Genomic DNA, 14452 nt, shown 5'->3' with positions numbered 1-14452 from the left:
ATTAGAGGATATGTACTAGGGGGTACTTTGGGAAGGAAGAGGAATTGTGCTGGGGGGTCAAACTTCAAATCTGCCCCCTCCTACTTCTAGCATGAGTTCTAACCCAAATCAAAGCCCCCTAGCACATATCCTCTAACCCACACCCCCTCTCTAAAATCACTCCTAGCAGCATAGATGTTACCTGTCGATGCCCCACCTCCCAATCGCCATGTTCCCCTCCCCTGCAATATTCCTGTTACTCACAGTACCTTAGCCCAGGGCAGATGCTGTAGAGCAGTGTCCCTCCTCCTCCCGGTCTGTGTAATTGTAAGGAGGAGGAGGAGGCGGCGGCTATAGTCTAGTCTGCAGTGAGTGCAGCCAGCGGGGAGAGATGACTGTAGCATGCGGGACGGTGGGATCCCGGGCACCTTGTCTCTCTGCCTCACTCCCTCCTCCCCAACTCTAACTGCACATCGCGTGCAGCTGAAGAGATTCCAGAAGGAAAGGAGGGAGCCGTGGTACTGGTGCTTGTCTGAGCCTAGTGTCACCCTCTGGAGGGTGTCACCCGGGTGCGGACCGCACCCCCCTAGCAACGCCTCTGAGTTGTGCCAAGGAGGAGATCCAGGGGAGGCTCCTTGCTAGAGAGAGCTAGGAGGAAGGCTGGTCTCTCAGAAGAGCCTGGTGACTCACTTTGGGTCAGGCTCACACTCACGCTGGGTCAGCTTAAAGGTTCTAACACTGTGGAAATGAACATTGATCTGGATTTGGAGAGTCTGTAAGTGATCTGCTATGGTATCAGGGACACCTAACCCTCACCTCCTTAACCATTCTGCAATAAAACTTTAAAAAGACAAAAGTGACTGCCACTCAATATCCTTTCTCGGTCTCCATTATTTAGCCCTGGGGTAAAAATCTAGCCCGCCCCTGCCGCTGGAGGGGCTATCCTGCCTTTGGGGTGTCTGAGAGTTGCTACAAACATATGAATGAAGACACCCTTTTGTCACTTGATTGCACTGCAAAAATGAAAACAAGAATTTTTGTAAGCATAAGAGAGCCTTTGTGACTCCACTTCACATTCCTTTAGCACCTTCCCCAGGACCCTTTCACACAGGCAGCAAAGGGTTGGTTCATCCACAATTTTACTGCCCCCCGACTGGTAACCTAAAGCCTACCAAGGCAGCTAGATGGGTTGGTACACATGCCACAGCCATTATGCTTTGCTTTAGGGCTGTGAAAATGTTGGGTTAATTTACTAAAGGCAAATAGACTGTGCACTTTCCAAAGTGAGGTTACACTCCACAAGTGCAGTTGCTACAGAGATTAGTAAATGAGGTAAAGCTTCTGTTTGAAAAAGAATACCCAATCACGTGCAAGGGAAAAAAAAAAAAAACAGCATTTTTGCTTGCACATGATTGGATGATGGAAGCTTCTGCTCATTTACTAAGCTCTGGAGCAACTGCAAGGTGCAGTTGCAGTCTGCAAGAGCAAAGTGCACAGTCTTTTTGTCTTTAGTAAATAAATCCCTTTAACTCAGTTTTTTGGATTTGACAGGCAACCCATTGAGGTCACTGGGACTGTACCACAACTGTGAACCCAATCTTTGGGATTAAAAAAAGAAATAAAATTGCACATAAGAGGTGGCTAGGTCACCTTCTGCATGCCTGGAAGCCATTGCTCTACCACCTTCGGAAAAGTGCTTTTTAGAGGGTGGTAGAAACTACCACCCATGTGAAAGGGGCCTACAGTTTGTTTGCTGAACTTGTATAATGATTTCCATTGTGAGAAGTGCATATACAAGGGATAAAATACCGAAAATAGCAACCAAACCTGAACCAAACTGATTTATAAAACTTTGTTATAAAGAGAGAATTCATTAGGACGCTGCCGACTCTGTCATAAAATACAGGTGCAGTTTGGTGTAAACACTACAGTGTCCAGTGAAAAGCAATATTCACACTCTGCTATAAATACTGTAGGCCCTTATTTTGATTTGTGGCTTTTACCTGCCTTCACATTTCATGCTTCCTAGATGCTAACTTGCACGTATGTAAGTATGGCCCCAGGCAATGGATAGACTGGCAGTCTCAACCTGGGGTATACATGCAGGCCAAGTGTCTCACATCTAGGTTCTCTGTCCTGAAGATGCTGCATCCCAAAATCACAGCATGAGCTTTCGGGACACATGTTCAGTAACTTGAATAAGGGTTCCTGCATAGGGGTGCGGCCACACAAGTGGGCATGATTTGGATGGGACCACCCGGAAAGTGGGGGCAGTGTCCCTTGGACTGGGGCGAAGATGTTGACAATTATGAGTGTAGCACCCTGGAGTTTATTCAGGATTGCTCCTCACAAATTTACTTGCCAGGAGTAGTTATCCTGGTTTATTGCTAGAGATCTATTGATTTCTCTCTAAGTTTGGCCTTGTTGCACTTTTTTCTTCTACCACTAGGTGGATGGGTACTTGGTGGTACTAGATACAAGAAGGGCAATGCAAGGTCAGGTTATGGGTATATGGGGTATCTCAGCCAATGGGCAGGGGTTTTCTTGAATCCCTTGGCCTGCTGGGAGAGCCTATATATTCAGGTGGAGTCAGGTGATCTGTGTTCTGTGCCACCTGGATGGCTGTCTGGGTGGATGTGTGTTGTATTGCCCGGGCTGCTAGGCCATAGATGGGGCCTATCCTGGGCACATCTGGCTGCTAGGCTGTCTGAGGGCCTATCTAGAAGCAAGAGAGCAGCACAGGGTTGGGACTACGGCTTACAATCCAACCGAAAGTGACACCTCTGTCAGCCGGAGAACCTGTCGTGGTCGGAGATAGAGGGGAAGCTGTCGCCAGTAAGGGACTATCTGCCTAATTACCAGGGACCACAGTGAGTAACTGAAGCACGTACCGGAGCAGCATTCTCACCAACCGGGGATGGTGAAGAATCGGGAAATTTCAGTGGGTATCAAGCCAGGGACCCAGCCAGCAGAGGTGACGCTTGCAGAGCAGCCTTGTGAGTCAAGCCAGGGACCAAGCAGGCCAGCGGGGGTGAAGCTTGAGAGGTATCTAGAGTGCCAAGCTAGGGACCCAGGAGAGAAGCAAGGTTGACACTTAAGGAAGATACCGCCGTGAAGATTGGAGGAGCTCAAGGGATTCAGTGGCAGTGAATCAGTGGTTCTAGTGAGAAACCAGGAGCTCAGTGGGCTAAAGAACTACAATTGAAGTGAAAGTGAAGGAACTGTTAAGCCTTGTGTTTGGAAATGTTAAAGACTGTTGCCATAGGAGCATTCCTACACATGCAGATGTGGCATCTTGCTGGATGCCTTTCCCTGCATTGCTGTCCTCATAGTGAAGTCTCAAAGTCTGCCAATTAATCTTGCAACTACCTAAGGGTGTCCTGGCCCTAACCCTTTCTCCCCCAAAAAAAGGTTTGTTAAGAGAAATAAACTTTCTTTTGCATCCAAGAAGTGTCTGGCACCCGAAAACTCTAACAACTATACACCCACTATGCCTCACAACCCACTGCATATAGAAGGATGTCAGCTGTCCCTGGCCCTGGAAGTTCTCATTAGATCAAAGGAGGCCTGGGACCTTGCTACAAGAGTATGTAGAACCCAATAATTAAAGGAGTTCTATGGTCACAGCATACACTTTCATTTTATAACATTAGCATTGTAATAACAATACAAACAATATTTATATTTGACAAACCAAAATTGGCTTACTTGAAAAATCTCCTTTCCAAAGCTGCCAACAGTCCCGATTTTCCCGGGACATTCACGGTTTTCAGACCCTTGTCCCTGTCTGTCCGTATCCTGGGAAAAATCACAGGAAATTGGCTTTGTTCCGGTATTTGGTAGGCAACCCTGTCGCCGATGACCGGCTACAGCTTCCAGCTGTAAAAACATGGCCGCGGGATCTTCTTCCGGCTAGCAGGCTTCTTCCCTGTGTACAGTGGAGAGGGGGAGGGGCCTCCAACCCGGGCAGCTAATCGGCCTCTCTCTTCTTTGTACAAGCAGAGCAATTCGTTTGTACACTGAAGCCGATAAACTGCCCGGGTCGGAGGCCCTCCCCTCTCCACTGTACACAGGGAAGAGACCTGATAGCTGGAGGAAGATCCCGCAGGCACCTGAGAGCTGCCATCCACCCCATCCCCCTCAATTCATAGTGAGCTGACAACTAGTAGTGCTGGGGGAGATACTGCAGGCACCACAGTTGCAGGTGAGTGGCCATGGGGTGATCTGCTGGACATTATGTGTATTAGGGGAGTGGTACAGAACTGTGTTGGGGGTTGGAGGTGCACATCAAGTCCTGTACCATGTCTGCCCCCTCTCTGGCCATCTACTGTACCATGTCCGCACCCTCTCTGACCGTATCCTGTACCATGTCCGCACCCTCTCTCTGGCCATCTCCTGTACCATGTCCGCACCCTCTCTGACCGTCTTCTGTACCATGTCTGTACCCTCTATGACTTTCTCCTGTACCATGTCCTCACACTCTCCGATCATCTCTTGTATCACGTCTGCAGTCTCTGATCATCTCTTGTATCATGTCCTCACACTCTCTGACCATCTCTTGTATCACGTCTGCAGTTTCTGACCATCTCTTGTATCTGTTTGATAGGATCTTCCTGGGGGGGATGGTGTTTGCAGTATCTTTATCTGCTGGTTGTTAAACTTTCTGGAATACACGTATTGCTATTGTGGTGTAAGATCTGGGCCTGCTGTCCCTCCATCCCTCTTTCTTTTCTTCTTTCTTTCCCTCCTTCTCTTTCCTTCCCTCCCTAACTCTTTCTTTCCTTCTTTCTTTCTCCCTCTCTTTTTCTCCCTTTCTCTCTCTTTTTCTCTCTCTCCTTCTCCCTTTCTCTATTTCTTTCTCTCTTCCTCTCTTTCTCCCTTTCTTTCTCTCTTCCTCTCTTTCTCCCTTTCTTTCTCTCTTCCTCTCTTTCTCCCTTTCTTTCTCTCTTCCTCTCTTTCTCCCTTTCTTTCTCTCTTCCTCTCGTTCTCCCTTTCTTTCTCTCTCCCTCTCTTTCTCCCTTTCTTTCCCCCTCCATCCCTCTCTTATTTCAACCTCTCTTTCCCCCTCCATCCCTCTCTTATTTCTCCCTCTATTCCTCTATCATCCCAGACTCTAACCACACCCTCTTTAAGCCATGCCATGCCCAATATTTAGTTTAAACCACACCCATTCTTCGTGGCGCATGCATTTTTTCTTTCCTCTAGTCCTCACCTACAAATGAATGGCATGGTCCTAATTAGAATAAGACTCCTCCTACATACAAAAAAGTGTCCCTTTTTAATTTTTCAGAATGTTGGCTACTATGTCTTTCATGTTGTGCGTCTGCTGGCCATCTCTTTCCACAACTTCCTGGATTCCCTGCATGCTTTGCAGCTTCTCCTCTGCTGTTTACTTTCAATGTCTAAGGACTACATATCCCATGGTACCTTGCCTGCAAGCAATGATTTCTTTACTGACTCTGCCTCCTAAAGCTCCTCCTCTCAGCACCTCTGTAGTTCTGAAAGCAGGCTCTGTGAAATGTGTGACACAGCTCACCGGGCATATTGGATACATGTCACATAATTCAAAGTAAATGTGTGAGGATCTTCACAAAGTACATTTACAAAATTAAAGCTGACTGTCACTCATTTTTTTTTAACTTTCCATCTATTAAATCTTCTGCCCTTGTTGTTTTAACTTTGGATAGTAAAACATTTTTCTTTCTGCCAGTAAATACCTTATACAGCCCACTTCCTCTTTCTTGTCTGGTAAAAAGCCTGGGCTTATGACATCATGCACAGTTCTATCGCTCACTCTTGTGAGAGTTCGCCAGGAAGGGAGGGGGGATGAGTCATAAGAGGACCAATGAAAGCTGCAGAGCTGGAGGTGTGCCTCTGTATGTCTGTGGAAATCCAGGAAGGGAACAGGCAGCAGATTCCGCTGCCCACAGTTAAAATGGATGCAGCCAGACTTAGTGGAGGGAGATTTCTGCAGCATATTTGGCAAGTACAGAATCACAGTATATATAAAATAATATGCAAAGTGATTGGAGGGAAGCTTCAAAATGGCAAAGATGTTTTTATTACAAATTATGTGAGCAGACTGCAGTTCCTCTTTAAAGTGGATGTAAACCCTCACATATACCCAGTGAAGTGAACAGGCTCAGATGATACACAGGGATGAAACATCTCCCTACATAAGTTTTACATGTATATCTGCTGTCTTTCCCCTTTCTATATTCTTTAGAATTCTTACATTGGGTTACAATTTTCACTTCCTCATTCAGCTATAGGAGTGTAGTCTTGGCATGCACTGGGAGACAGCTGATTGGAGGAAACACACACCCCCCCACTCCAGAAGAGGCAGAACGAAGATACTTTCAGAGCTGTGCTGTGACAAGACAAGCTCTCTGCTAATCTATTTATAGCACCCACCCCGATACACACATTTCAGGCTGCCTTTATCTCCCGTCTCGGAGAACTTGTCAGAAGTTATCATGCTGATAACAGAGGAACGAAACAGAAGAAACACACGAGAGATAAGTAAACACTACAGATATATGTGCCTAGGTCAAATTTCATAAATCGGGTTTACATCCACTTTAAATATCGTTCTGATTAATAGGATAGAAGTCATTGAAATACAAAGTGGAAACAAAATTATGATTTTACATTTTGACTGTAGATCCACCGTAGGTAGGAGAAAGCAAGCCACAGATAATGACCGCAGAATGCTCCAGGTTTTGGGGATGCTGGAGTGCTCCACAATAAATCAGAAGTGGCATGTGGGCACCTAGAGATGCATCTATCGGAATCTGCAGTTTACAGTAAGTGGTAGCAGTTTTCTGCACAGGTTTAATGCCAGCTAGAAGGTAGGTATAATTTTAAACAAGAGTAATAATTGAATTAATATACTTAAGGTTTTTATTCAGCGAGAACGCATTTCCGGCACCTCCAGCACAGAATGTATGTACTGGCAAAGGGGGCTTGGGTGTACTTGAGGATCTATTGATGCTGACTGCTGGGGATCTCTTATAACTGGGAGTTGTAGTGTTGCGGGGGGGTGGGGGGTCAATTATTGCTGGAGGGATCCACTATTGCAGGGGGGTCTGTTTTAATTGGGGAATCCTTTCCTCTGGGGTTCTTATGTTGTTGGGGGGGGGGGATCTACTGTTAAAAAGAGGAGGATCTATTGATGCTGTCTGGTGGGGGATCTGTTGTTGCCAGCAGGGGACTTTTGTTGCTGTGGCAGATCTATTGTTGCTGGTGGATGTATTTTGCTCCTGGGGTAGCGTATATTGTTTCTGTGGGGGAGGGTCTATTGTTGCTGAGCAGGATCTATTGTTGCTGGGAGATCTATTGTTGCTGGAGGGGTTTATTATCATTAACCAATTCCGTACAAATTGCGTAACACCACTAAATTATATTTGGCTCTGTATACTCTAGGGCAGTGTTTCTCAACTCCAGTCCTCAAGGCGCCCCAACAGGTCATGTTTTCAGGATTTCCCTCAGATGAAACGGGTGTGGTAATTACTAAGGCAGTGAAACTGATAAAATCACCTGTGCAAAATATCCTGAAAACATGACCTGTTGGGGCGCCTTGAGGACCGGAGTTGAGAAACACTGCTCTAGGGGGTGGACAAGGGGCGGAGACAAGGAATGGTGCTTAGAGATGGGTCCAAGTGGAGAGAGTACCTGGCTGCACCTATTCTTTGAGGAAACAGCCATGAATATACTCATAAAATACTGAAAAAAAATCAGTCATATGAGTGCAGATCATTTGTGTGGGGGAAAAAAAAAAAATAACAAATGTAAAACTGAATACAAACCGTTTTTTCAGAAAATGAGCAAATAATGCAGGTTAATGAGGATATGTGTTATTCTTCAGTGAACTGACCCCTATGGTGTGCATAGAATGGGGACAAGTGCAGTGGAGGACGGCCACTTGCCATCTCTGCTTATGGCGAGAAGCATGGAAAGAATAGGCCGGCTATAATTCACTCCGTTAAATGAAAGAACATGTTAACCTTGTAACATTCCTCTCCTAATTACCTTGACAAGTGCTTCTAACCTGTGTTTATTTCTTTGAAGTGGTTTACTTTCTAAAATCGAATGCAGTGTCAGTACATTTACAGGGAAGGTACGAGGAAATCTGAGAACTCTTCCAATGAAATGACTATCTACTCTAACTGTTCATGGAATAATTATACCTGGAAATAAGACAGTGGCAGTTGATATTAGGATTCCACCTTCTTAGCTAAAATTGAACATCTTTAGAAGTCAGTTATTAGTCATTATTAGAATTCAGTTTTGAAAAGATTCCTTTGAATGTGTCTTGATGCCTTGAGTTGGTGAGAAATTGTGCCTTATATATTCTCTGCAATGATTTTTCTTTTCTTTTTTTTTTTTCTCCTTATTGGTCAGTTAAATACACCATATAAAAACATGCCTTGTTATAGCAGTTTCAGGAAAAAAAACTTAAATTTTAAATAAGGAACTTTGAAGCAAAATAAGGGTCAGTACCCATCTGCAGCCTCACAAGTGTCATTAATGCAGCCTCATCAGTCCACATCAATGCAGACTTGCCATTGCCATCAATGCAGCAGCTTCACCATTGCCTTCAATGCAGCAGCCTCACCATTGCCTTCAATGCAGCAGCCTCACCATTGCCTTCAATGCAGCAGCCTCACCATTGCCTTCAATGCAGCAGCCTCACCATTGCCTTCACTGCAGCAGCCTCACCATTGCCATGAGTGCAGTCTGATGGATGTCCATCTGCAGCCTAGAGGGGACAGGAAGAGTGCCAACAGATTACATACAGTGAGAATCTCCTATGATAGACAGAACAGTGGTCCAATGGCTTCCCAGGAGACGGGAGTTCCTATTACAGAGGCCGCCAAGTAAACAGGAGATTCTCACTGCATGTAATCTGACGGCACTCGTCCCGACCCCCTCCCTGTCCCCCTCCCTGTTCCCGACCCCCTCCCTGCACCCCATTTCCACAGTGAAAAAGTGTGTGTTATACGCCAATAAATACAGTACTTGTGGATCCTGCCACTAAAATCCACTGCTGTCCAGAGATGTGCACTCTGGTACATGTGGACAACAATTTTTTAACCCCCCCTCCCCCCCAACCACACACACACACACACACACACAAAGCTGTAGTTAAATGACACTAAAGGAGGGAGGAGCATTATTAGTCATAGTTAAAGCGTTATGTCTGTGCAAGTAAGGGGCACCTGTAGATAACAAAAAACTATGCAGCTTTGGCCAAAGTTTAACCACTTCAATACAGGGAGGGCACTTATACCCCCTTCCTAACCAGGCCAATTTTTAGCTTTAAGCGCTGACGCACTTTGAATGACAAAGCGCCGTCATGCAACACTGTACCCAAAAAACTTTTTTATCATTTTTTTTCCCCACAAATAGAGCTTTCTTTTGGTGGTATTTGATCACTACTGGGTTTTTATTTTTTTGCTAAACAAATAAAAAAAGATAGAAAAGTTTGAAAAAAGTTTTTCTTCGTTTCTGTTATAAAATTTTGTAAATAAGCAAGCTTTCTCCTTTATTGATGGGCACAGATGGGCACTGATATGCAGCACTGAGGGGTACTGATAGGTGGCACTGATAGGTGGCACTGATAGATGGCACTTATAGGCCGAACTGATGGGCACTTATAAGTGGCACTGATGGGCGGCACTGATGGGCACTGCTGGATGTCATATGGCCATCATTCTGCTATATGGCAGGCGGGAAGTGGTTAAAGTGGTTTTAAAGGCAAAAGGTTTTTACCTTAATGCATTCTATGCATTAAAGTAAATAACCTCCTGTGTACAACCCCCCCCCCCCCATACTTACCTGAGCACAATCTTGATCCATCAATGTGTATGGGGGCAGCGGCGATCCTGTGTCTTTCTATCCTCATTGTTTCATAGAGCAGCGGGAGCCATTGCCTCTTGCTGCTGTCAATCACAGCCAGTGAGCCAATAAGGAGAGAGTGGGGGGCGGGGCAGATCCATGCTCTGTGTGTGAATGGACATGTGTCTGTTCACATTTGACGCCCGCTGACATCTGATCCGATCCTGTCTGCTTAAAACAAACTCAGGGGATCGGATGGCAGTCAGGTGTAAACAGACAGGCGATCCGTTTACGTTCGACCACCCATAGAGGACAGTGGGCTGTGTCTGTGTTTGCTCTGAATAAGCCAGTGTATCTCAACTCCAGTCCTCAAGGTGCCCCACCAGGTCATGTTTTCAGGATTTCCCTCCGATGAAATAGCTGTAGTAATTACTAAGACAGTGGATCTGATCAAATCACCTGTGCAAAATAATGGAAATCCTGAAAACATGACCTGTTAGGGCGCCTTGAGGACTGGAGTTGGGAAACACTGGCATAAGCAGAGCAGACATAGACCAGCCATCCGCCTGCTCAGCGAGGACCGGTGGACAGATTCCTCGCCATGTGTAAGGGGCCTTACCCTAACCCTGGTGGTTGTTTATTTTATTATTTATATATTTTGTTAGGGTTAGAGGTTAGGGTTAACCCCTAACCCTATCCTTAGTTTATATTTATTATTTGTTTATTTTGATAAGGCTAGGAGGGTAAGAGTTAGTCCCTAACCCTGGTGTTTTTTATTATTTATTTATTTCTGTTAGGGTTAGGGGTTAGAGTAAACCCCTAATCCAAACTCCTAACAATAAAAAAATAATAAATAAATACTAGATAAATAAATAAACTCCAGGAAGAAAAAGATGAAGAGGATGAAAGAGTGGAAAAGCAACAAATGATTAAACAAAATATATTTTTCTCTATTGGCTAATAAAAAAAAAAAAAAAGAAAACATAGTAAGGTTGAATAAAGACATTAGTCCATCCTGAGTGAGTGTGGGTGTGTGTCTACAATTGTCCCTATCCCTATACATTGTGTCTCATTAAGATGCTCATCTATTATTATTTATTTAAGGTACCCATATAGCGCCGTCAATTTACGCAGCACTCCAAACATACATCACACACTCACATCAGTCCCTACCCTCAAGGAGCCCACAATCGAAGGTCCCCAGCTCACATTCATATACTAGGACCAATGTTTGTTTTTTTTTTTGTTTTTTTGGACAGAAACCAATTAACCTATCAGCATGTCTTTTGGAGTGTGGGAGGAAACCGGAGTACCCGGAGGAAACCCACGCAGGCACAGAGAGAACATGCAAACTCCAGGCAGGTGGTGTCGTGGTTGGGATTCGAAACAGCAACCCTTTTTGCTGCTAGGTGAGAGTGCTACCCACTGCACCACTGTACTGCCCCTAACACAAACACTCAAAAATGCTTTACAAAATGCTATACAAAAACGGTCAGAAACACGACGCTTGGGTGTGAATGTAGCCTAATACCTAGGAATCGATACCTCTGTAATTAAATTCTAAAGGGGTGAAACACATTAGTGGGTAGTGGCCATAGGCACAGTGTGGCATCACTTTTATGTAGTGACATTATGAGCGTGGGGCCTCCTCCTGGACCATTACTGTGTATGCACAGCAGGAACGCACTCAAGCTATGGATTTGATCCACCTGTAAACCAGAGGGGTAATCAGGGGTTTCAAGCGATGCCGTTTTCGAGGCTTTCTACACTAATACTAGTTAAAACAACAAAAACATTTAAAAGTGTACAACGCCTTTAAGGGGTTTAAAGATACTGTTGTAATGTTATCATCTTTTTCTCTTTCCAAATTTTATTTCTGTCTTTTCCGGAAGAGATTTTTTTTGACACGCTACTCACGAGCTGCTCCCTTAAAGACAACACAGCTGTTTCGGTAGCAGGAAACGAAGCCTATAACAGTGAGTAATCCAACAAGTATGTGGATGTGTCAAAAAGTTTGTCTGAAGTTTGGTATTTATGTCTCTTACCAGCATCTCTGTAAAGAAGTATGATCATGCTGAGATTGGTCACAGGAGGATTCAGGGCCTAAAAACTACCAATATTACCAAACTGTCTTATTTCATCAGAATCAAATGAGTCCTTTTTTTTTTTTTTCAGGGTTCTTGTGTGCCTCCATCGTACAATGACCGCATGGAATTGCAGAGAGTGGGTGGGCTGGGCTCTCCACAATGACCTTTCATAATGCTGCTTCAACCGCTTGAAGTGGTTGCTTGTCTGTCAAGTATTCATATCCACATATGAAGAAGGGGACGGCTTGTCTGGTTATTGTAAGAAAACACACGTGCTAAATAAAGAATGTGTTTGGACACAGCTGACACTGGCATGTCCCAACACTTCAGGACAGAAAGGGTGCAGCTGCATTCCGAGATTGTGCCAAAGTCCAGGAATTGTTTCATCTCTCCTCCACTATAAACCTTGACCACAGTCTAAAATTATACTCACCATTTCCTCCAGAGCATGCTGAGAGAATTTCCCAAACATCTTGCAAATTATATGGAGTGTTGCAGGGAAGTGATATCACTGGGAACTATGTGCCTGCTATGTTATAATGCTAGAAGCTTGGCCATGCATGGAGGAATTTGTTATCGTTCACAAGCAAGAGCTCTTTAAAATATCAGTGTTATTGCACACTTTACAATCTACTGAAAATATTGTTCAAATGTATGATCGATTAGTCATAAATGTAGATGATCAATTATAAACAAGTGTTTTTTTTTTTTTATTAGTAATACAATCAATTTTCCAGCCCACACCCAGAGATTTATTCAAGCAATCAAAAGCTGTTTGAAATAACTGGGTTAAAATCAATCAGGAACTCCTACATTGATCAAAAAGAGTGTCTGTGGTTTGCGACTTATACTTTTTTCATTTAGTATATTAGCATAGAATAATGGATTAACCACTTGACATTCATAGGGCTGTTTATAAACAGACTGGGCATTAAGCAATTAAAGATGCCCACCATTTTTTTCCAGCCAGTCATAAGCTCTTCAGTAAAGGGGATCTAGGAGGCTCTACAGCCACACAATCACTTTTACTGAACTGAGAATTGGGCCACCCCAGGTCACCACCTGCAGTGGTTCCCAGGTCCTACCTTTTCTCTGAGGATTCCCAGACCGTGGTAACTGCTTTTTACGATGCCGAGTGGGACAGGATCGAGTAACAAGGATGAATGAACCCAGAAGCAACAAGAAATTTGTCACTTCTGGCACTTTGATCAGTGAAGCAGCTTATCAAGCACAATCTTGATAAGGCGGGCAGGGGAGACATTGGAGTCTATTAGACCCCTGATATTCCCATAAAGAGTACCTGTCACCTGTCCATGCTATCACATAGGGGTATCTTAGTTTTTGCCCTTGCACAGCCAAGGGGAATTTTGAGGCTTTACATACATGTTTGGTATCCATTTACTCTACACAGCCCCATCTGTTATATTATTTTTATCTAGCTTATGTTTCTATTATATTATCTTATATATTAAAAATGGGTATTATACTGTGTTTGTGTAAACTAAAATTCATTTGACTGTATTTTTTGCTGAAAATGTCTTTTTGATAAACAGTTATAGCATGTGGAGAGAGGAAAGCCAATGCTCCAATGGGAATCAGACCTCCAAGCCTCTTTTTCTGACTTCCAATGGATCCAAGCCATCCGATATTCACATTCTATTACACACTGTGTGAAACATTGGGAACTGGCCTTAAAGGTCTCTGTCAGGTGGTATCTCATCCTGTACTAATTGGCCAAAATGTTTCCCATGAGCTTCTCACTCTGTTGGCGCAGCTGTGGTTCCCCAGGCAATATCATGCATATCTTATGGTCTTGCAAAAATATCCGTAGTTTTTGGCGAACAACATTTCAAATTATATCACAAATAACAGGTATCTTAACCCCTGCCGACCGTGCTCTAGCCCTACCTAATTTAGGTATTGACAAATTCCCGATCATGCACCATGGTATAGTAGCCAACATCCTACTATCCGCCAAACTATCTATTACCAGGCACTGGAAACAAGACCTTTCCCCCAACCCATCCGAAATGTTCAATACCACCCACCAACACTTTCTGTGGGAGAATTCTCTAGCCCTACAATACAAAACATTGATTCCTTTGACCTTATATGGAAACCTTGGTACCCCTTATAGGTTCTTAGAACCTTGAACCTAACTGACGTAACCATGTGACTCCAATTTATTCCTTAACCTGACACAAATACTCTTTTCTGATATAAATCTGTTAGTGCCTTTTACTTCATAACTACTACCTTCTACAGTATATCAGTATCTGTATTCTCTGTGTATGCATTTTCTGTATTTCCTATATTTGGAATATTTGTAGTATTAGTAAGAATGTACTAGTTTACATAGTTAGTCAGGTTGAAAAAAGACACAAGTCCATCTAGTTCAGCCATAAAATAAATAAATAAATAAAATTAAAAATATCATGCAATCCCATATACCCAATCCTATGCCCACAGTTGATCCAGAGGAAGGCGAAACCCACCCCCCCCAGAAAAGCAGGATCCAATTTGCTACAGCAGGGGAAAAAAATCCT

Source organism: Aquarana catesbeiana, linkage group LG04, assembly GCF_042186555.1.
Source record: "Aquarana catesbeiana isolate 2022-GZ linkage group LG04, ASM4218655v1, whole genome shotgun sequence".
In the NCBI taxonomy this organism is placed as follows: domain Eukaryota; kingdom Metazoa; phylum Chordata; class Amphibia; order Anura; family Ranidae; genus Aquarana; species Aquarana catesbeiana.
This window is presented reverse-complemented; position numbering follows the sequence as displayed.